This window comes from Puma concolor, chromosome A1 (genome assembly GCF_028749965.1).
Source record: "Puma concolor isolate L17-30 chromosome A1, mPumCon1.1.hap2, whole genome shotgun sequence".
Classification (NCBI taxonomy): domain Eukaryota; kingdom Metazoa; phylum Chordata; class Mammalia; order Carnivora; family Felidae; genus Puma; species Puma concolor.
Window position 1 is genome coordinate 234,142,219 of NC_141667.1, and position 22,651 is coordinate 234,164,869.

The window sequence follows — 22,651 nt, forward strand, 5'->3', positions numbered from 1 at the left end:
TGTCAGAATCTGAATCTTAAAGATCGTGTCGAACCCCTTATCTAAACGATAGGGGCCAAGAGGCTCACAGAAGTCGAGATTCTCTCAAGATCCAGAGGCAACGTGAAAACCAAGGTGGACCCAAGATCCCGGCTTCCTGATGTTTTCTAAGATATCCTGTCTAGCTAAAACTGGTTTTATAGCCACTACACCTACGTGGCTCTAAATATAATTTAAAGCTTCCAGCTTGAAAACAAAGCCAAACGTAAACCATACCGTGTGTAAACTTGGCAGGGTCACGGCTATGACTGTGTCCCAGTGAGGAAGCCTCCCAAGACCTCAGGACTCACGGCACAGTATGATCTGACCGACCCAAAACAGCAGAAAACATGGGGGTGAACCATTTTTTGGCTTCCAGGTGGGAACAGGATAGAACACATCTCTCTCCCCTTATTTTCTCCCCTCCCTCCTCCTCTTATTCCCCCTCCTCCCCTCCTCCTTCCCTTTGTTCTCCCTCTCAATTCTGTCACGTTATCTGCACATCTTGAGTAATAGAATCTCATTGTTTAATCTAAGGGACCAGAGTTTTAGTCCAGAGATGATAAAGCTCAAGAGTTGAATGGCTATCGGCCCTCCATAATAAATGTTACTCTTCTTTTGTGCTGTCGTATTTGTGCCACGTCTCCTTTACAAGTCAATTTTTTTTTCTCCTATACAGCTTTTCCCAGAACAACTAAGAAATCCTTATTGAGGCAGTGCATCCCAAATCCTACTATTAAAGGCTTTGGGCTTCTTTTAGACGTCCTGACGGAATTTTCTCCAGAATGCCGTTAAGGTGTCCAGAGTGGACTCAGTTGCCTGAAAGCAACAGAAACTCCTGACCCAAGTGACTGAAACAGTAATGAATGAATCTTCTCACACAAAATTAATGACAGAGGGGGAGTAACTCTCTCAATGAAAAGGGTATGTTGCTAGATGAGATACGAAGAGCAATGCTGGAAAAAAATGAAAGAACTGATAAGTTGGGGGCAAATGCTTGGGCCAAAATTGAGGCAAAGCCTGAATCCAGAGAAGGAATGCTCAGCCACTTTGCTCCAGGGCATAAGAACTTGGGTTCTGAGGCCTCCCCGAGGGAGAGGGAGAAATCAACACCCAGGCAGGGGTCTTACTGGGGGCTGATACCTCCCAAAGTCCCCTGTCAAGGAAAGTGTGAACCAGAAACAATCCTTCCCATCCCCTACCTTCCTAGGGGAAGGTTGCTGGGCACTGACTACAGAAAAGGAAAGAAAAAGAAGAAAGAGAAAGAAACTGTCCTGGAGGGGTCTTGACTGCAGCCTATCCTTGTCGCCTGGGGCAGATTTGCAGGCCTAGTTCCCTTCTGGAATCTCAAGCCAGGAATTGGGTTTAAGGTGTCACTGACCAGTAGAGCCCGCAGGTATCTGGCAGAAGCAAATATAAATCCTCTATGGAGGAAGTACCTCTATCCCAACCTCCCAGAAGCCCTGGATACCATTTTTCTAAGGCCCACGGCCCCTGCAGAGATAAATGGCAAATCGGGAAACAAGGTTCCAGGAGAAAAGGCCAGCGGAAGCAAGGAAGAACAGACACAGACCTGCACAAACTTTTAGAAATCTATCAGATACAAATTGTAAACCGACTATACTGCTGAGTTTCAAGACATAAGCCAAGTCCACAGGAAAGGCTGTTCCACTGTTGCAGCTGAACTCCACAGTTCAGCAACTCAACAATTATGTCAGGCATCTTAATACTTCCTGTCTTTCTACCTTGGCCTCCAGCCTGAGCAACCTGTTTGTCCTCCACCAGCTCTCCTCATGATCACAAGATGGCTGCAGCTGCTCCCGGTTTCACAACCACACAACCCCCAGAGGCAAAAAAGAGAGGGTATGTTTCCACATACCTCTTTTTAAGACTGAATCTTCGCAGCTGGCTTCAAACACTTCATGGGCCAGGATTTCATCACACACGCATGACTAAGGGAATTACAGGGAAGGAGAATTAACTGAATTAGATCAAGAATGATTCAGTTGCTGGGACGAGGGATGGTGGGCCTACCCTAGAGCTGCTGTGGAGGAGGATAAATACATACACAAAACGCAAGCTTTAACAGCAAGGTTAAAAAATGTGGTGGGGAGGGGTGTGGACAGAGGTAGGAACATATCTTCAACAGCCTCCCCTTCCCAGGTTTTCACATGTGCAGTCTGCTGATAACATTTTCCAACTCTAGGACTTTTGGCCTCTAATCATCTGACAGTTGCTCAGCTGTAGATTATTACCTCTGCTCTCCCCTGCCAAAGAAGCTACTTTAGCACATGTAGGATGAGTGCATGGCTTTTGTCACCCTTGGGCTGATTGTTAACACTTAATATGAGGGGCGCTTGGCTGGCTCAGTAAGTGAAGCACATGACTCTTGATCTCAGGGTCGTGAGTTCGAGACTCACACCGGATGCCCAGATTACCTTAAAAAAAGTTGCGAAACATTTAAGATGATACTCTACTAGTTCTGTTTTCCAGATTCTATGTTATGTTTTGTGAGGAAATGACACTTTGCATAATCTACTGCCAAGGCACGGAATTTGGTGACACGTTTCAATTCTGTACGAATCCACAGCAAGAAGGTATTGTCGGGTATTGAGTTTTGACGATTGAAAGGTTAAAATGTACACCTGAAAGCTGAGAAAGAGTTAAAAATCAACGTGCGGAAGTTAAAGAAAGGGAGTGGGCACTTCGTGGCCTTTCTGGGGTTGCCAGCGTAGTACAGAGATCGACATTTCAAAGGTGTCGCTCGTTAACCTTCTTGGGCCCCAGCTTGGCCAAAGGGAACAGTTACAGAGTTTCATGCAGAATGTCACTTCTCAGAGGTCCGGGAGGATCACACGTCCCCAGGGCCCGCATCCACACTGATCCACTGAGCCTCCCCTGGCGACAGTCCTGTAAATATTAGAGTGACCACATCCGGGTTCTTGCTGTGCACCTGTCGTCTGGCATCCCTGTCACTCTAAGCAATGCCCGTGTTTGGAAGAGAAAATATATGGTCATCTTCCCCAGAATCATGACATTGTCTACATCCTATAACTCTGTTTGCACATTATTCCTGATCCCCATCTCCACACAACTTCCTGCGGGCGGTGGGCACCTCCGTGGGGAAGCCAGGGTATGGAGATTAGACAGCCCCCGGGATCCTTGCCCCAAACTCAGCGCTACACTTACTTTTCTGGGCCCTGCTTTTATTTATTTATTTATTTATTTATTTATTTATTTATTTATTTATTTATTTTAATTTTTATTTATTTATTTTTTTTTTCAACGTTTATTTATTTTTGGGACAGAGAGAGACAGAGCATGAACGGGGGAGGGGCAGAGAGAGAGGGAGACACAGAATCGGAAACAGGCTCCAGGCTCCCAGCCATCAGCCCAGAGCCCGACGCGGGGCTCGAACTCACGGACCGCGAGATCGTGACCTGGCTGAAGTCGGACGCTTAACCGACTGCGCCACCCAGGCGCCCCCGGGCCCTGCTTTTAAAGTGTTATCATTTCTGCTTTCGTTATCATTGCTTCCTCCGACAGACCCCTTTGATTACTACGGATAAATCTGCCTTGGAATTCAAGATGCCTGCCTGCACACCTCCCCCCACTCCTCTCCCTTTACTTCTATCTGCTATACGTTATTAACCCTATATATCAGACTTGCCAACCAGAAAAGTTCAGCTCCCCAGTGAAATAATAACTATTTTCCAGGGATTCTGACTTTGCGGGAAAGTTAAATTTGAACACTTCTAGTAACCCTTTCAACTCCAAAATGTTCTGGCCCTAAATGCCTAAAAGAACACAGGGCGCTACCCCACAAGGTACCGTATACAGCTACGGACTGAAGTGTGTTCCCCTCAAATTCGTACGTGAAGCCCTAACCCCCAATGTCACGAGTTGCGGATAGGGTCTTTAGGGGAGTAATTACAGTTAAAGTCATAGGGATGAGACCTTAATCCAATATGACTCGTGTCCTTGTAAAAAGAGGAAGAAACATGAGCAATGTTGCCACTCAGGGGAAAGACCATGTGAGGACAGGGTGAGAACAGGGTGTCTACAAGCCAGGCACAGGGGTCTCAGCAGAAACCAAACCTGCTGATACTTTGACCTTGACCTTGCAGCCTTCAGAACTGCGAGAAAACAGATGTCTGCTGTGCAAGCCTCCCAGTCTGTGGGATTTTGTTACAGCAGCCTGAGCAGACAGATATACACACAAAAGAAGGGTGAGATCTATTCCTTTCTTACTTACAGCTTACTATCCAGTCACGGTTCTCAGACATAGAAAAAAAAAAAAAAAAGTACAGCAAATACTTCAAGTGTTTTGTAATTTCCCTGGTGGATGACTTTCATCTTCTTTAAAGTATTCTTTAGCCCCTATCTTGGTCTGATCTATGCAAAACTGCTGTATGTCAATTTTGTGTCTTTGCATGCCGTCACTGTCAGTCAACTAAGTGCCTTGGGATTACGTGGATAGCTCCCAGTATGCTAACCTCGGATTCCCCCTGACTTTGGTGGTTTTCAACCCAAGTTAGTTAAAATATAGTGTAGTATTGGTTTCAGGAGTAGAATTCAGTGATTCATCACTTACATATAACACCCAGCGCTCGGCAATCAAAAAGAATGAAATCTTGCCATTTGCAACTACGTGGATGGAACTGGAGGGTATTATGCTAAGCGAAATTGGTCAGTCAGAGAAAGACAAACATATGACTTCACTCATATGATGACTTTAAGACACAGAACAGAGGAACACAGGGAAGGGAAGCAAAAATCATGTAAAAACAGGAAGGGGCACAAAACATAAGAGACTCTTAAACATGGAGAACAAACAGAGGGTCACTGGAGGGGTTGTGGGAGGGGGGATAGGCTCAATGGGGAAGGGGCACTAAGGAATCTATTCCTGAAATCATTGTTGCACTATATGCTAATTTGGATGTAAATTAAAAAAATAAAATTAAAATAAAAAAAATAACACCCAGTGCTCATCACAACAAACGCCCTCCTTAATGCCCATCATACATTTATCCCATCCCCGCTACCACCTCCCCTCCAGAAACTCTCAATTTGTTCTCTGTATTTAAGAGTCTCTTATGGGGGCGCCTGGGTGGCGCAGTCGGTTAAGCGTCCGACTTCAGCCAGGTCACGATCTCGCGCTCCGTGAGTTCGAGCCCCGCGTCGGGCTCTGGGCTGATGGCTCAGAGCCTGGAGCCTGTTTCCGATTCTGTGTCTCCCTCTCTCTCTGCCCCTCCCCCATTCATGCTCTGTCTCTCTCTGTCCCCAAAATAAATAAACATTGAAAAAAAAAATTTTTAAGAGTCTCTTATGGTTTGTCTTCCTCTGTTTTTTTTTTAATCTTATTTTTCCTTCCCTTCCCTATTTTCATCTGTTTTGTTTCTTAAATTCCACATCATAAGTGAAATCCTATGACATTTGTCTTTCTCTAACTTATTTTGCTTAGCATCATATGTAGATCACATCTTCTTTCTCCATTCATCAGTTGATGGGCATTTGGGCTCTTTCCATACTTTGGCTATTGTTGATATTGCTGCTATAAACATTGGGGTACATGTGCCCCTTCAAATCAGCATTTTTTTTTTAATCCTTTCGATAAACACCTAGTAGTGCAATTGCTGGGTCATAGGGTAGTTCTATTTTTTTTTTTTTTTTTTTTTTTTTTTGAGGACCCTGCATACTGTTTCCCAGAGTGGCTATACCAGTTTGCCCTCCCACCAAGAGTACAAAAGTGTTCCCTTTTCTCTGCATTCTTGCCAACATCTGTTGTTGCCTGAGTTGTTAATTTTAGCCATTCTGACTGGTGTGAGGTGGTATCTCATCGTGGATTTGATTTGTATTTCCCTGATGATGAGTGATGTTGAGCATTTTTTCATGTGTCTGTTAGCCATATGGATGTCTTCTTTGGAAAAGTGGGTCCATTCATGTCTTCTGCCCATTTCTTCACTGTATTATTTGTTTTTTGGGTGTTGAGTTTGGTAAGTTTTGTATAGATTTTGGATACTAGCCTTTTATCTGATATGTCATTTGCAAATATCTTTTCCCATTCCGTTGGTTGCCTTTTAGTTTTGTTGACTGTTTCCTTCATCATGCAGAAGTTTTTATCTTAATGAGGTCCCAATAGTTCATTTTTGCCTTTGTTTCCATTGCCTCTGGAGACATGTCTAGTAAGAAGTTGCTGCAGCCAAGGTCAAAGAAGTTGCTGCCTGTTTTCACCTCTAGGATTTTGATGGCTTCCTGTCTTACATTTAAGTCTTTCCTCCACTTTGAATCTATTTTGTGTATGTTGCTGTCCAGTTTCCCCAGCACCATTTGCTGAAGAAATGGTCTTTTTTCCATTGCATACTCTTTCCTGCTTTGTTGAAGATTGGTTGGCCATATATTTGTAGGTCCATTTCTTGGTTCTGTTCCATTGATCTATGTGTCTTTTTTTGTGTTGGTACCATACTGTCTTGATGACTACAGCTTTGTAATACAGCTTAAAGTCTGGGATTGTGATGCCTCCAGCTTTGGTTTTCTTTTTCAAGATTTCTTTGGCTATTCAGGGTCTTTTGTGGCTCCACACAAATTTTAGAATTATTTGTTGTAGCTTGTGAAGAATACTGGTGTTATTTTGATAGGAATTGCATCAAATGTGTAGGTTGTTTGGGGTAGTATATTTATTTTAACAATATTTGTCCTTCCAATCCATGAACATGAAATGTTTTCCCATATCTTTGTGTCTTCTTCAATTTCTTTCACAAGCTTCCTATAGTTTTCAGTGTACAGACCTTTTGCTTCTTTGGTTAGGTTTATTCTGAGGTTTCTTATGGTTTTGGGTACGATTGCAAATGGGATCAATTCCTTGAGTTCTCTTTCTGCTGCTTCATTATTGGTGTATAGAAATGCAACTGATTTCTGTACATTGATCTTATGTCCTGCAACTTTGCCGAATTCATGTATCAGTTCAAGCAGTGTTTCAGTGGAGTCTCTGGGGTTTTCCACATAGAATATAGGATTCCCCCTTAAAACCCTGTCCACATGAAATGACTCAATCCCTGTAAATCCTGCTCTGTGGGGGCTGCTAGGAGTCCTGCCCAGACCTCCTTCAAGTGTGAAGCCCTTGTTCCCCAGCTGCTGGCATGTTGGCAGTTCAGGCTTTCTCCTTCAGAAGAGAGCTTCCTCACTCAAGGTACATCCCACCCCAGGGGCAGCCTCAGCTCCCTTGTCCTTGTACTCCCATGGCCTTCCAATAGGCTAGGCACACATCCACGCAGACCCTTGCCTTAGATGGTCCCTTTGTGGGAATGTTCTCCAGCTACCCACATGCCAAACTTCCTCCCTTCCTCCCAGTCTCTGGTCCTATGTCTCTTCTCAGTGAGGCCTGCCCCCATCCACCTGCACAATCCTACAATCTGCCCCGCTCCACTCCACCCCAGTAGGCCCAGCTCTCCTTCCTGCCCTATTGTTTCCCCCCACTTCTAACCTACTATATACATTTCATGTTTGCTGTTCCCTCCAGTCGCAAGGCAAGGGTCTATTTTGTTCACAGATGTATTCCAAGCACCTAGTGGGTACACAGGAAGCCTTTGTCAAATTTGTTTGATAAACTTTTCATCAGCTTAAGTAGGGATATGACTTCACTCTTCATAGGATCCAACTCCCTGACATCAAAAAAAGCCATAATGAAGAAAATGCAGTCTTCTTTACACAATGGAGAACTTATGCTGCCTCAGACAATTCTGAGTCTCAGGGTCAAATGCCATAAAAGCAGTACCATAATACCTAGCATATTTGACAACTATGACAAGTCACTTTTTCATATTTTCTTAACTGTAAACAAAATTATTTTCAGTAATTACCAAAACTAATCTTATTTTTATACTTAATTATATTTTTTTTGCTTGATTCCTTTAGTTTTACAACAACTAGCTAAAGGTTTTTAAAGGAGGCAACATGGCAGAGAAGTAGGGGGGCCCACAGTTCCCTTATCCCTCAAACACAGCAGTACTGAGGCCAGAAGACTTGGAATTCCAGCAATCCGGGCTACAGAGTGACAGAAATGTCTCCAGGGGCCCACAGGGACAATGTGGCAAAGCCATAGGTGCAGGATTGCAAACTGTGAGAGATAAAACAGTGTAAGAATGGAGACGAGGGATCCCCTTCTGTGAAGAGACAAAAGGAAGAGAAAGAGAGGTTGTGAAAGCGAGGATTGTATTTGGACAAGAGAAAAACTACAGACCAGGGATCGAAAAAAAAATGGAAGAAGATCCAATCTCTCTCTAACTGTGAGCCTTTCTCCGGACTGGGGCCACTACACTCTGTTCACACACCTGGGGAGGAGGGGAGCCAGCACCTGGCTTGCCAGTTAGCTTCCAGGCGAAGTCGGAGAGAGCAATTCTCTCCCTTGAGTGCTGTGGGAAGAAGGCAAATTTCCTTACTGGGACAAAGACCCCACTAAAAAGGAAAACTATAGGGGCGCCTGGGTGGCGCAGTCGGTTAAGCGTCCGACTTCAGCTCAGGTCATGATCTCGCGGTGCGTGAGTTCAAGCCCCGCGTCAGGCTCTGGGCTGCTGGCTCAGAGCCTGGAGCCTGCTTCCGATTCTGTGTCTCCCTCTCTCTCTGCCCCTCCCCCGTTCATGCTCTGTCTCTCTCTGTCCCAAAAATAAATAAACGTTAAAAAAAAAATTTTAAAAAAAAAAAGGAGAACTATAGACCAATTTCCCTGATGAACATGGATGCAAAAATTCTCAATGAGATACTAGCAAATCGAGTTCAACAGTATATCAAAAGAATTATTCACCACGATCAAGTGGGATTCATTCCTGGGCTGCAGAGCTGGTTCAATATTCGCAAACCAGTCAATGTGATACATCACATTAATAGAAGAAAGGATAAATACCATATTTATCTGTTGACCATCCTGTCAATAGATGCAGAAAAAGCATTTAACAAAATATGGAATCCTTTCTTAATAAAAACCTTCAAGAAAGTCGGGATAGAAGGATCATACTAAAACATCATAAAAGCCATTTATGAAAACCCCACAGCTAATATCATTCTCAATGGGGAAAAACTGAGAACCTTCCCCTGAGATCAGGAACACGACAGGGATTTCCACTCTTACCACTGTTGTTTAACATAGTGTTGGAAGTCCTAGCCTCAGCAATCAGACAACAAAATGAAATGAAAGGCATCTAAATTGGCAAAGAAGAAATCAAACTTTCACTTTTTGCAAATGACATGATACTCTACATGGAAAACCCAAAAGACCTCCAAAAAACTGCTAGAACTGATACATGAATTCAGCAAAGTTGCAGGATACAAAATCAACGTACAGAAATCAGTTGCATTTCCATATACCAATAATGAAGCAGCAGGAAGAGAAACCAAGAAATCAATCCCATTTATAATTGCACCAAGAACCATAAAATACCTAGGAATAAGCTTAGCCAAAGATGTAAAAGATCTGTATGCTGAAAACTATGGAAATTGAAGAAGACACAAAGAAATGGAAAAACATTCCATGCTCATGGATTGGAAGAAGAAACATTGTTAAAATGTCAATATTACCCAAAGCAATCCCAATCAAAATTTCACCAGCATTCTTCTCAAATCTAAAATAAACAATCCTAAAATTTGTATAGAACCACAAAAGACCCCAAATAGCCAAATTTATGTTGAAAAAGAAAACCAAAGCAGGCAGCATCACAATCCTGGACTTCAGCCTCTACTACAAAGCTGTAATCATTAAGACAGTATGGTACCTGCACAAGAACAGACATATAGACCAATGGAATAGAATAGAGAACCCGGAACTGGACCCACAAATGTATAGCCAACTAATCTTTGACAAAGCAGGAAAGAGCATCCAATGGAAAAAAAGACAGTCTCTTTAGTAAATGGTGCTGGGAGAACTGGATGGCAACACGCAGAAGAATGAGACTGGACCACTTTCTTACACCATTCACAAAAATAAACTCAAAATGGATGAAAGACTTAAATGTGAGACAGGAAACCATCAAAACCCTAGAGGAGAAAACAGGCAACAACCTCTTTGACCTCAGCCACAGCAATTTCTTGCTCAACACATCTCTGAAGGCAAGAGAAATAAAAGCAAAAATGAACTATTGGGAACCTCATCAAGATAAAAAGCTTCTGCCCTGCAAAGGAAAAAAATCAACAAAACTAAAAGGCAACTGATGGAATGGGAGAAGATATTTGCAAATGACGTATCGGATAAAGGATTAGCATCCAAAATCTATAAATAACTTACCAAACCCAACACCCAAAAAACAAATAATCCAGTGAAGAAATGGCCAGAAAACATGAATAGACACTTTTCCAAAGAAAACATCCAGATGGCCAACAGACACATGAAAAGATGCTCAACGTCCCTCATCATCAGGGAAATACAAATCAAAACCACGTTGAGATACCACCTCACACTGGTAAGAGGGGCTAAAATTAACAACTCAGGAAAGAACAGATGCTGGCATGGATGTGGAGAAACAGGAACCCTCTTGCACTGTTGGGGGGGAATGCAAACTGGGGCAGCCGCTCTGGAAAACAGTGTTGAGGTTCCTCAAAAAATTAAAAATAGAACTACCCTATGACCCAGAAATTGCACTGCTAGGAATTTATCCAAAGGATACAGGAGTGCTGATTCATAGGGGCACATGTACCCCAATGTTTATAGCAGTGCTTTCAACAATAGCCAAATTATGGAAAGAGCCTAAATGTCCATCAACTGATGAATGGATAAACAAGATGTGGTTTATATATACAATGGAATACTACTTGACAATGAGAAAGAAGGAAATCCTGCCATTTGCAACAACATGGATGAAACTGGAGGGTATTATGCTAAGTGAAATAAGTCAGTCAGAGAAAGACAGACATCATATGTTTTCACTCATATATGGAACTTGAGAAACTTAACAGAAGACCATGGGGAAAAATAGTTTCAAACAGAGAGGGAGGCAAACCATAAGAGACTCTTAAATACCGAGAACAAACTGAGGGTTGATGGGGAAGAGGGGCAAGGGAGAGAGGAGATGGGTGTTGGGCACTGAGGAGGGCATTTGTTGGGATGACACTGGGTGTTGTGTGTGAGTGATCAATCATGGGAATCTACCCCCAAAACCAAGAGCACACTGTATACACTGTATGTTAGCTAACTTGACAATAAATTATGTATAAAAAAAATAAAAAAATAAAAAATAAAACTAGCAAAAAAAAAAAAAAAGAATAAATTTCCATTTAAAGATAGATTTAAAACTCTGTAAATACACTATGGATGAACCAAACAAAAATATTAAGTCCAGCCCACATTCAGGAGAGAAGAAGTGGGCTCCACAGATCAAAGGGAGGCATATTGAAGAATTTGTGGACATAGTTTTACCACATACTGAAATTATTTAGAACCAACACACAGATGTGGGAGAGAAAAGTATTTTATCACTGATGTTGTTTAGAACCCCTGGCCCAAGTCGAGAACAAAAAGCAACCATCTTTTAGTCATTTTTATTATATCTTTACATCCTTCACATTGTACCCCCTGTCTACACTTGGGGCAGAAGACTCCCCCTTCACTGCTCTTGGGAAACCATGGGATAGAAGGAAAACATTGATGTAGAAGGTGTAGGACGTTATGGTTGAACCGCGTCCTCCAAAAAGGCATGTTGAAGTCCTAACTCCCAGTACCTCAGAATGTAACCTTATTTGGAAATAGGGTCACCGCGGAGGTCATGTTGGAGTAGGTGCCCCCCTAATCCAATACGGCTGGTGTCCTTATAAGAAGAAGAGGCACAGAAACACAGACACACAGGGAAAACACCGCTTGATGTTCTTGTAGTGATACGTCTGGAAGCCACAATGCCAAGGATTTCCAGTAAGCACCAGAAGCTAAGACAAAGGCACTCTCTGGAAGGAATCAACCCTGCTGACACCTTGATTTCAGACTTCTAGCTTCTAGAATTGTGAGGAAATAAATTTTTGTTGTTGTAAGTCATCCAGTTTGTAGTCCTTTGTTATGACAGCCCTAGGAAATTGACACCTAGCTCTTCGGGAAAATCTGCACGGTCGCCATTTTGTCCCTTTGGCTACTTAGCATGTGAACACCATTCCTTTGAAACTGAAGAGGAGCTAGTCCCTTTTCCCACCCCCAGCAATTACATCACAGACACCTCACCCAAGCACGGCAAGTCAGAGTCTCCCTGTGGAGATTTTGAATCTTGAAAGAGGGACTAGGCAACCAAATTGTGACTCTCAGCAGTGGCTCTGGCAGGTAGAGAAGTCCTGTAGCAAATGTGCCAAGACAGCTACACCAGCCTCAGTTCTCAGCAGGTCATTCCTAGGCCAAGTTCTTGGTTATGTCTTTTCCATGACTCTCCAGCCTTTCTATTGATTCCATGAGCTACCTGATACCCCTCTAGAAAATTCCAACTCTGCTCAAGTGAACCCAGAGTCATCTTTGTAACCACAAACCCTAACTATTACACCCTAGAAGTTAGCTTTTAAGCCAGATGCCTGTTGTAGTTTCGTTTCTTGTATTTACCTATTTCTCTCCTACTGTAAACCTTCTGCATTCATCTATACATGCATTTACCCATCAAACATGTACTGGTTGCCTTTAATTGTCAAAGTACTAGGTGTCTGGAAAACATTGCCTATTAAGAATGACACATACCCTTAAAGAACCACAGCCTAGTCCAGGGCAGAACAGTCAAGAAAACAGATGGTTATGACACAGAGTGGTAACTGCTATGATAAACAGAAAGTGTACCTAACTGATATGCTATGGGAGAAGGGAAGGAAGGCTTCCTGTGGCCACTGATTCCAAAACTGTCTCCTGAAGGATACATTAGATGCCTAGGCAAGGTAGAACAGGGAAGGGGACAGACATTCCACTAGTGGAAGAAATTTAGCAGGTCAGAATATTAAGTTACTGAACCAGAGTTCGGTGTGTCGGTGCATAAAATTCTAGGTAGGGGTTGGTAAAAGTTGAAGCTATAAAAGAAGGAGGTCAAAGTCAATGCTGCATGTCTCGCTTAGGGATTCAGACTTTATCCGGACAGCAACCTGTAACCACCAAAGCAGGGAGAATGCAGCCCGTTTTATATCTGAGATTGATTTTTTCCAGCAACAGTGCCAAGAATTAATTGGAACGGGGCAGGTGCTGGAAGGTACGAAGACCAGATGTGAAAGTGTTAAGAGTCATCTGGGAGGTTTCAAAGAGGCAAAGGTCAGGACGGGGATGGTAATAGATAGCAAAGATGGGAAGGATAGGACAGATGGGAGATGGATGGATGTATTCTGAATTCTCCGCTTGCAGGAAGGCACTTCTAGACGGACACAGGCCATCCGCCTTGTTCACTATGGCCCAACACAGTGTCTGGCACACAGAGGCACTGAGGACATTTTTATCTGTCTTCGAGAGTAATGGTTCTTTTCTTGGCCACGTCCAGTCTACTGCGGGGCCCATCAGAGGCACTCTTTGTTTCTGTTACAGTGTGTTTTACCTCTAGCATTTCCTTTTACTGCTTTCTTAAAGTTTCCATCTTGCTGCTTACCTGACTCAACTGTTCTTGCAAGTTGTCTGTCCACTTTTCCCAAAATAGCTTTTAAAATATTTATCATAGCTATTTTAGTTGCTTACCCCATAATTCCCAAATCTCTGCCATACCGGCACCTGGTGCTGATGCTGCTCGGATTGTGGTTTTGCTTGCCTGTTACCTTGCGTTGCAACTTTTTGCTGGAAGCCAGACATGACATGTCAGGTAATAGGACCTGAGGTATGCGGCCCCTTAGTCTCAGCTTCTATTCTAATGTAGCCAGGGTGTTGACCTGTCTTTAATCTCTGAAGGTGCAGGTGCCAGAGGCCTCAAGAAGCTAGGGCCTGTGCCTTTCAGTTACAACCCGCTGCTATTTCACCGAGGTTTGCAGGTACTGCTAAAGTGTGGGCAACGGGAAGCGTTCGGATGTGATCTTATAATTAAATATGTCTTTAAGTGGGCTTGTCTTCCTGGGCTATGACTTTCACAAGTGTTTATTAGCTCTTTTTCCCCCCTTCCCTCAGGTGAGACAGGAAGGCTGGAGGGGGCTGGAGGCAGGGAAATGCCCTTCCCCAGGTAGGACAGTCCTTTCCCTTAGCAAGTAGGCCTTTGTTACAAGAATGCTCCAGGCATATTTTTGAATGGTAAATATTCCCCTTTCTGTGCCAGAGCCACATGGGGATCACTCTGGGCTCTTCATTGTGAAAACCCTGGTGAGGTTCCTGGAGGTAAGACCCCAAAAAAGAAGGCAGACTCCAGGAGTTTCTTACCCTCAGGCTGGTCCACACTCAGCCTCCAGCGATTTATCAAAACTGTCATCTAAGTGTTCCCACCAGCGTGGGGCTGCAGCACTTTCTGGACAGGTAAGGAGATCTTGGCTGTGACTCTGGTCTGGCCTCGCTCTCCAGATCATGGGATGCAGCTCTGCCCTGGGACCTCAGTCACTGATGGGTTCAAGGGAATGTATTGACTTTCAGCTTGTTCAGCTTTTTTTGCTCTGAGGACGGGATTAATGACCTGCAAGGTCTTTACACAGTGGAACCGAGATCAGAACTGCCTCAGTACATTCCTGTTGAATGAATAAAGCACACTAAGCAGGTCTGAATGAACACTTCTGGAGAGAAGATAGCAGAGAGGAGTCAGGGAGGACACCAGGGTCTGGCTGGGGTGAGAAGTAAGATAGGGAACACAGTGGGATAGCAGATATTTGGGGAAGGACAATTAAAAAGAAAAAAAAACATTAATGGAGAGTTCTGCTTAGTTATGTTTTGCATACTTGCAAATTTTGCTCTGATGACCTGAAGGTTTTCTTTATGGAGGGGTGGGAGGCGGGGGGAGGGGGATAGAAATAAAATAAACCATAATCCAATGGTTCAGGATTGGTGTGAACGTGGCGACACAAGTTATGTCTCCTTTCATTTAAAGATACGCAGGGGTGCGGCTCCCATCAGTGTCAGCCACGGTGGTGTGAGTGCCCTGTTTTCATAACCTCAGGGAGTGCAAGGACCTGGAGGTCACAGTAGCAGCGACTGAGTGACATGGGAGCCACCTAGGAGTGACAAGATAAGAGAGTACACTTTACCTTCCTGGGGCACCGGGATGGGTAACAGACTCTCCTGCTTAAAACCCCTTCTTAAACCTCTTAACTGCCTTCTTACACTTCTCCTTAAAAACTCCATTCATTTTCTGTTACAAATAATAATAATAATAATAATAATAATAATAATAATAATAATGGAAGAATTGGCAGCCGGCATTCCAAGGAGGATCCTTTCCCTATCTTTGTGAGCACAGCGCTATCAAAGAGCAAACACAGAAAGTGAAGAATAACACAATGATTCCTTCCTGCTTCTTTCGAAACTAGAGGGTTTGTATGTTCTTTGAGTCTCCACTGTTGTGTGACCCCGGTTTTAAAGAGTCTGGGCCATACAATCCAAAAGGTCACACTGGCTCCTCTGTTCATTTCAGAACAGTCATTTCTCCGTTGTCAAAGCACCTGTCTAGAGAAAGAACTCTTGCTTGTCAGGAGTTGGCTTCCGTCCTGTCTTATCTTGGGCCACCTGGGACAGGCCACGGATGTCAGTTTGTCATGTGGTTGCTGACTCAACTTTGAAGCTTGTAGTGCCACTTGGAAAAGAATCAACCTTTGAGAAGTTCCAAAGGTTTCTTTCTTTTTTTTTTTTTTTTTTTACTCAAGCTTTGTAACAAATATAGATGATTTTGCACGTATTTTTTTTATCATTTCCCTCTCCCATTTCTTTTTAGATAAGCACTTTTTCTGATTATAAATTAACATATGTTCATTGCTAAAAATATGGAGAATACAGAAAATTATACTGTCTATGGTATTCAATACTCAATAAAAATTGTTAGTAATCCCATCACTCAAAGATAATTGTTATCAACATTTGTTGTTTGGGGGGGGGCTTTTTTCTCTGCATTCATACGTATACTCATACTTTTTTAAGAAAATTGCAATATACTTTTCATTCGCTCTTTGTCTCACTTAATGCCACAGTATGAAAAATTTTCCATGTAACTAAATATTCTGTGAAAACACAGTATAATAGCCTTTTATGTAATTAAATATTCTGTGAAAACACAGTGCAATAGCCTTTCTCAATATGCAATTATATATGCACTATTCCTCTATTATTTTACTCATACAACAGTTATAGTTACATAGTGTTGTATATTGAGGACTTTTCAAATTATAAACAACCTTGTAAAAAATGCAAGTAGCTAAAGTTTTCTATTATTATTTTACCAATAGGACTTGTTGGGAAGACAATGTGGATCGAAAACATTAATGACTTTAGTGCATATTGTTAAATTACTTTTCTGAAAAAACTTTTGCCGGCTGACTTTTCACCGGCAGTACACTACAGCGTGTTCATTCCAAATAAATTTTATCTTAAAAACAAAACCTTTGCCTATTTTGAATGTGGAAGATGACACCTAAATCATTATCCGAATGCACGTTTATTTGATTACTAGTGAGACTGAACATTTTTCCCTCTTTTTCTGGTAAAGAGTAACATTTCAGATAAAATTATAATTAGTTTTGAAGTTACACATTTTAGACTGGTGTTATGAATACAACCTTTTCATTTCTGCCATTATCACATAGTATGTTAAAATACTGTTGGTAACCATTGTTTGCTAAATACTCTGGTACGTACATCTTTTAAGGGATTCAGCAAGAATGCACGTAGTCATAAACTTAGTCCCTTATAGGGACTATATATATATATATATATATATATATATATATATATATATATATAGTATGTGTGTGTATATATATATAGTATGTATAGTATGTATATATATGTACATATATAGTATATATATATATATATATATATATATATATATATATAGTTATTCTCTGTGGTTCACAAGAGCAGATTTTGTATACAATTCTATAACTTGGGAGCACTGGACAAAATCATCTCCTTTCATCCATTTAACAAAGATTTATTGAGTTCCAACCACTACTGTAGACATGGACAGTCTTGCTCGAGTCAGCCATGGTTTTGTGCTTACAATTCTAGTGCAGGGAAAAGATGACCAAAAAAAAAGGGGGGGGGAACATACAAATAAATAAAATAATATAGAATGTGAAGTCTTAAACAAGAAGCTGTTGAGCTAGAGAACAGCAGAAGAGAACACATTTGCTAGTTTGGCAAGATGCTCAGAAAAGACTTCTCTAAGGTGACGTTCAAGTTGACACCTAAAGGAAGCTAACACCTGAATGAGAAGTGTGGCAACCCTGATGGTGGGAGGGAGTTCAGGGGTGAGTGGTGGATAGTAGCCGGGTTGTTTAGGGTCTTTCAGGCCACAGCAAGGAGGTTGACCTTTATTCAGAATACAATGGGGAAGCCACGGAAGGGTTTCAGGCAAGAGAATCATGTGATCCCACATCTATATGAAGGTGATCATGCTTTGCTGTTGTTGGAGAATAAAGAGTAGAAGCAGAGCACCCAAGTAAGAAACTGTGGCAGGACTGCAGACAAGAGACTATGGTGGCCTGGGGTAAGGAACTGCACACGGAAGGAGGGGGACTAATCCTATAAACATGGTCTATATTGTGGAATCCCATGTGCATGCATTTAACTGACTCTGCTGACTCCAAATCCTTCCGCTAACCAACCTCACTGTAAATGGGACGGAATCCTCTTAAGAAAGGAAGATGACTATTGTTCTCTGGAGTCACAAAAGGAAATGCCAACTTGAAGCCATGACCAGGTTCTTCTCTGTAATTTCTCAAACACAGTAGTATGTATGTCTTATTAAACAAGATTTCGATTCAAATCCAAACATCACTGAATACCCACCAAGTGTCAGACCCTGTTCTGGGAGCTTTCACATACATCCTATCTCACTTGCTGTGGTCGAAAATAAAGCCATACTTAAGTTACCACACAAATAGAGCAAATTTATGCTTCTATCCTGATTGTGAGAGGTCCATTCACCATTCCCTGAGCCCTCCCTTCCTCGGAAAGTAAGACCCCTTCAGTGCTCACCTTATCCAATGAGTCAATCTTGTTTATTTCTGTTATTCAGAAAAGAAATTGAGAAGTCTGATCTGACTGCCTAAGGTTCTCACTTCTGCTTTTGTGAGGCTGGTTCAGAAAACAGGAAGTCCAGCTCCCATGTCTAAAGGTTGGAGGCTTAACCCACTGCAGATAGTGCTACACAGACTGGAGGGAGAGAGGTTACTGATGGTTACTCCACACTATAGGAGACTGGGTTCCCAATTACAACTCCAGTGACAAATATTTTCATGTACAGATAATGAACTATTTCTCTTAAGGAACCCCAAGGTCCAAGATGGTGGGTCAGGACAGGATGTAACATCATCACTTTGTGAGCAACTGACCTTCCTCTTAAGACCAGACGGGCCCTGGTGTTGACCTGGCTTACCAGCCCAGCCCTTTCACTCCACCACCACCATCACCACCACTGCCGTCATGATGGTGGATTTCTTCTTGAGGGCCATTATTGTATATTCCTGGCCACTTAACTTAGGTAGGACCATCCCAGCACATCAGAAGGGTTATAACCCATCAGAAGGGTTATAACCTTCCCTGTGGTTTGAAACCCTAAAGGGAAAGAGCCAGGATTTCTGATTTGCTAGGGAAATCCTTGGTCCCTTTGCAAGATTTACAAGAAGAGAATATCTGTTTGGGACATTTAAAACTATGCAGTGGCTTTTTAAAATACTCAGGTGGAAGTTCTGGGTGTCAAGTTCAAGAGTAGCAGGTGAGCTTGAGATTTGGAAGTGATGGCTGCATTGGTAGTTGAATCACAGTGAGGATGTGATTGACTCCAGAGAGGAAGACAGCTGAGAAGGAACCTGAGGAATAGTACCATTTGGGAAGCAAGCCCACGAGGAAGCGAAGGAGCTCTTCAAGTAGGAGAAAGATAGAGACGTGTCATGGACCCCAAAGGGAGAAAACATTTCAAGGAGAAGGAATTTGTTCAACAGCGTTCAAGGTAACAGAGGTCAAGAAAGCCAGGGACTGAAGTCAGGTTATGAGTTTCTCACACAGATAAAGGTCTGTTTTGGCATATTATTGATTAAGGTCATATGATCAGATTAACATTCCCTTTCAACAATTTGTGCTTGGAGTTGTATAATTAGACTCTTATCAGCACACTATTGACCATCACTTGCTAAGTAGTAATTGGTATAACTAAGGCCTTTTCATCACATCTTACTCTGCTGATTTTATCAGAAGCAAAAAAGCCACTTTCCTCTTGACATCAATGAAATCTAGTAACTACTATATGGTGTTTTGTCTTTGCCACTTGACTATGGCACTGCCCCTGTACAGCATGGGTTCTTTTGAGTTCGGTATATCTATTCACATGTCAGGTAATGATTCAATTCCCCTACACTTTTTCCTGGAATGCTCTGGAAACATTTTGAACACCATGATAGGACACTGTCTTCACTTAGCTTGGGCATCTCATTTATATATTTAGTCCATTTCTTTTCTTTTTAGTCTGATATTATTAAAGTATTTCTACTCAGCACCAATGTATCATAAACAGAAATACAAATACAGGTGATATCAAGTGGCAAAACAATTTCAGGGTATGCTTACATGAGAATTTCTGGATCCCGAACTGAAACCATGAAAATTCAAAGTCCTCCTGGGGACCTGTTGACTCATGTTTCAGAAACACTGCCAGGGAGACTATGCCCAGTGGATGGGCACTCCTCTCTCATGCCTACCCTTTATTTTTGATTTCTGTCTTTAAGGGAAGAGGGTTTGAATTAGAACCTGTGAGGAGTAACAATAGCAGTGGGTGAATGACAATCTCTGGCCTACGATGACATCCAGAGACTTCGGTTTAGAATCATTTTTACTCCTTTCATGTATTTGTATCTTTTCCTAAAAAAAATAAATGGATGTTTCTTTGATAATTAACTGTGGCGTGTTAACTTTCTTTGTTGCATCGACAGCCCCTGGTACGGTGACAGATTCCAATTGATAGTTGGTTAAGGCCTCTTTAATACATACTCAAGCATTTAATATTATTTGGCAAGAGGAAGTTTGCATAATGAGTATTATCACATAGAGATACACAGCAGAGAGTAAATTAAAAAGGCCTGGCTTTCTCCAAGTGGAAGAGTAGGAATACCAAAGCATGCAAGTATATTGGATACTAACTGTTTCTGCCCATAAGAAAGAGCATCTCTTAAATGCCTTTTCCTTTCTCTTGATCTTTGTGAGAAACCACGGCCTTGGCGACACGGAGGTCATTAGAGCTATTTGCTGATATTTCTTCCTCTTTCTGAGCACATGAAATTTTTCATTTTCAATTTTTTCAATTTTTCATGTGGCCCTGTGGCTTGTTTTGGCCCGTCAAATGTGAGCAGAAGTGGTATGTATCATTTCTACGGGGGAACCTTTAAAAGCTGGTGTCAGATTCACCACATTCTGTTTTCTCTGCTTTGATGCCAGTGATAGTATTCAGATGATGGCTCCATTCGTCTGTGTCTGTGAGTGAAAATGATAGAGAGTAAAGCTCTCCAGTGACGCGATGGACAGGTAGATCAAGAGGTAAATAAACCTTTGCTGCTTTAAGATACTGAGATTTGGGGCATGACCTTGGCCTTCTTGATTTTACAGGGGCCAAGCACCTGAAGTGATCATTTTACTCGTATCTCAACAAGAGGGTCTAAGCCGGCTAAAACATTTAGAAAGTGGATGTACCTAGCACAAAAATAAATGTTATTGCGGCCCCTGGGTGGCTCAGTCAGTTGAGCATCCAACTCTTGATTTTGACTCAGGTCATGATCTCGCCACTTGTGGGAATGAGCCCTGCATCGGGTTCGGCACTGACAGTGAGGAGCCTGCTTGGGATTCTCTGTCTTCCTCTCTCTATCTGCCCTTCCCCCATGCACATGCACACATTCTCTCTCTCAAAATAAATAAACTTAAAAAAATAGATGTTATTTTAGTGAGAATAAGATTATGACATGCTTTACAATTCTCAAAAGCATTCTTCATTAATTATTTCATTTCTTTTCCCTTGTGGTCTTGGGAAGTGGTCAGATCTCTCTCCCTCTCCCTTCCAGACCAACACTCGTTGGTCAGTCGACTGCTCTCACTGTCCATCCCACTTCTAATGTGCCCCTAATTCAGCACTTAGTACAGTGTCCTGCCGTTTTAAAATAAGATCCGTCTTCCTAGGAAACTGTGTCCTGTTCATTTTTGTATACCTTCTTTCCAACCGACAGCCAAGCTCTACTGTTTCAGACGCATAACAAGTGCTTTAAAAATGCTCATTTGAAGAAGTTGAGAAGGTAAGTGGCAAGTCCAAAGTTATAAGTAGCACTCCAGTAGCAAAGTTATAAGTAGGATTCTAAGACTTCTGACTCAACATTCCATGATTTCACTACCATTTATTGAGCACTGAGGAAGAGAAAGCAGCTCAGACATCTGGGTACTGACCTTGATGTTGCTATGAGCTCGTCTGGACCATGTTCTGTGGAATAAAAACAATTTCACAGGATAACATCAGACAAGGCCATTCTTTGACCATGGTTGAGACAAAAACCAGACCGCTTCCACAGTCTAGTTGGAACACAGAACATGGTCTAAACCACAAAAATGACAAAAAATGTCTACCGTAAGCTACTTCTTTATCAGTTATGGCTTTAACCCCCACTTATGTTCACTCCTTCTAAGAATTAAGACACCCAATCATAGAATTACCCCTACTTCCTGACAGCATCCAATACGGGGGGGGGGGGGGGGGGGGGCTTGCTTTCTTGAACCCTTCCCACATATCACTTATGCCCAAATCCCATGACAAATTCTAACACTTCTACTGAAATACCCCATTGCTCCCCATTTATGTATTCCTCCTCCTTACAAGAAGTCATAAACCTAACTTCAGGTGTGGTCCTGGCGGGCTTGTTGGAAGGCACTGGTACAGTCCCTCCTTTGTCCCAAGGCTATGCTGTATATACGTGTCGAGGGTTCATTAGAACAATCTTGTAGGGCTGTTATGCCCACTTGACAAAGAAAGGAGGTTCATAGAGATTAAATAATTTGCCCAAGGTCACACCGCCAGGAAGAGCCAGAGACCACATTTCAGACCCTTTGCCAGGAGCACTCTCTTTCCCTGCGCGGGCGCCCCCTACCCCGTCCCCCTTTTCTGCGTTTCTTAGGGCACTTGCCCTGCCGACCCGGATGCTACAGGCAGCTGCATCCCACACACGTTACTTCTGCAACAGATCTCCGTGTGCTTCTGCGAAAAACGGTGTTCTGACCCAGAAATGTTCTGCCACTGCAGAGCCCTAAAGCGAGACCTCTGCCCTGCCCTACAAACAGCTCGGGCTGGCGGACGGCTGCGCGGCGCCAGGTTTAGCCTGGGGCCCCTGGGGGCGGGCTCACGGGAGCGACGTCGAGCGGACCAATCCCCGCGAGGGAGCCAGACACCGGGCCCAATCGCAGAAGAGCCAGGCAGGACAGGGACGGCCACGCCGGCGGCGACCCCGGCAGCCAGCGGCCCCGCCCTCTCGGCCGGCTGCGGGGCTCCGCGGGCGGGAGCTA

The 22,651-nt window shown here is 42.8% G+C and overlaps 1 long non-coding RNA gene across 2 annotated transcripts in view; it reads right to left on the reverse strand.

Moving 5' to 3' along the window:
- LOC147584862 (uncharacterized) overlaps positions 1-18,626 on the reverse strand; it is a 45,188-nt gene extending 26,562 nt beyond the window's left edge. For both annotated transcript variants that reach the window (XR_015253899.1, XR_015253900.1), the window contains exons 1-2: positions 18,101-18,626; positions 1,898-1,970 (exon numbers count right to left, since the gene is read on the reverse strand). This is a non-coding gene — a long non-coding RNA (uncharacterized LOC147584862). The remainder of the gene's footprint in view (positions 1-1,897; positions 1,971-18,100) is intronic.
- Between the last annotated feature and the right edge of the window lie 4,025 nt (positions 18,627-22,651).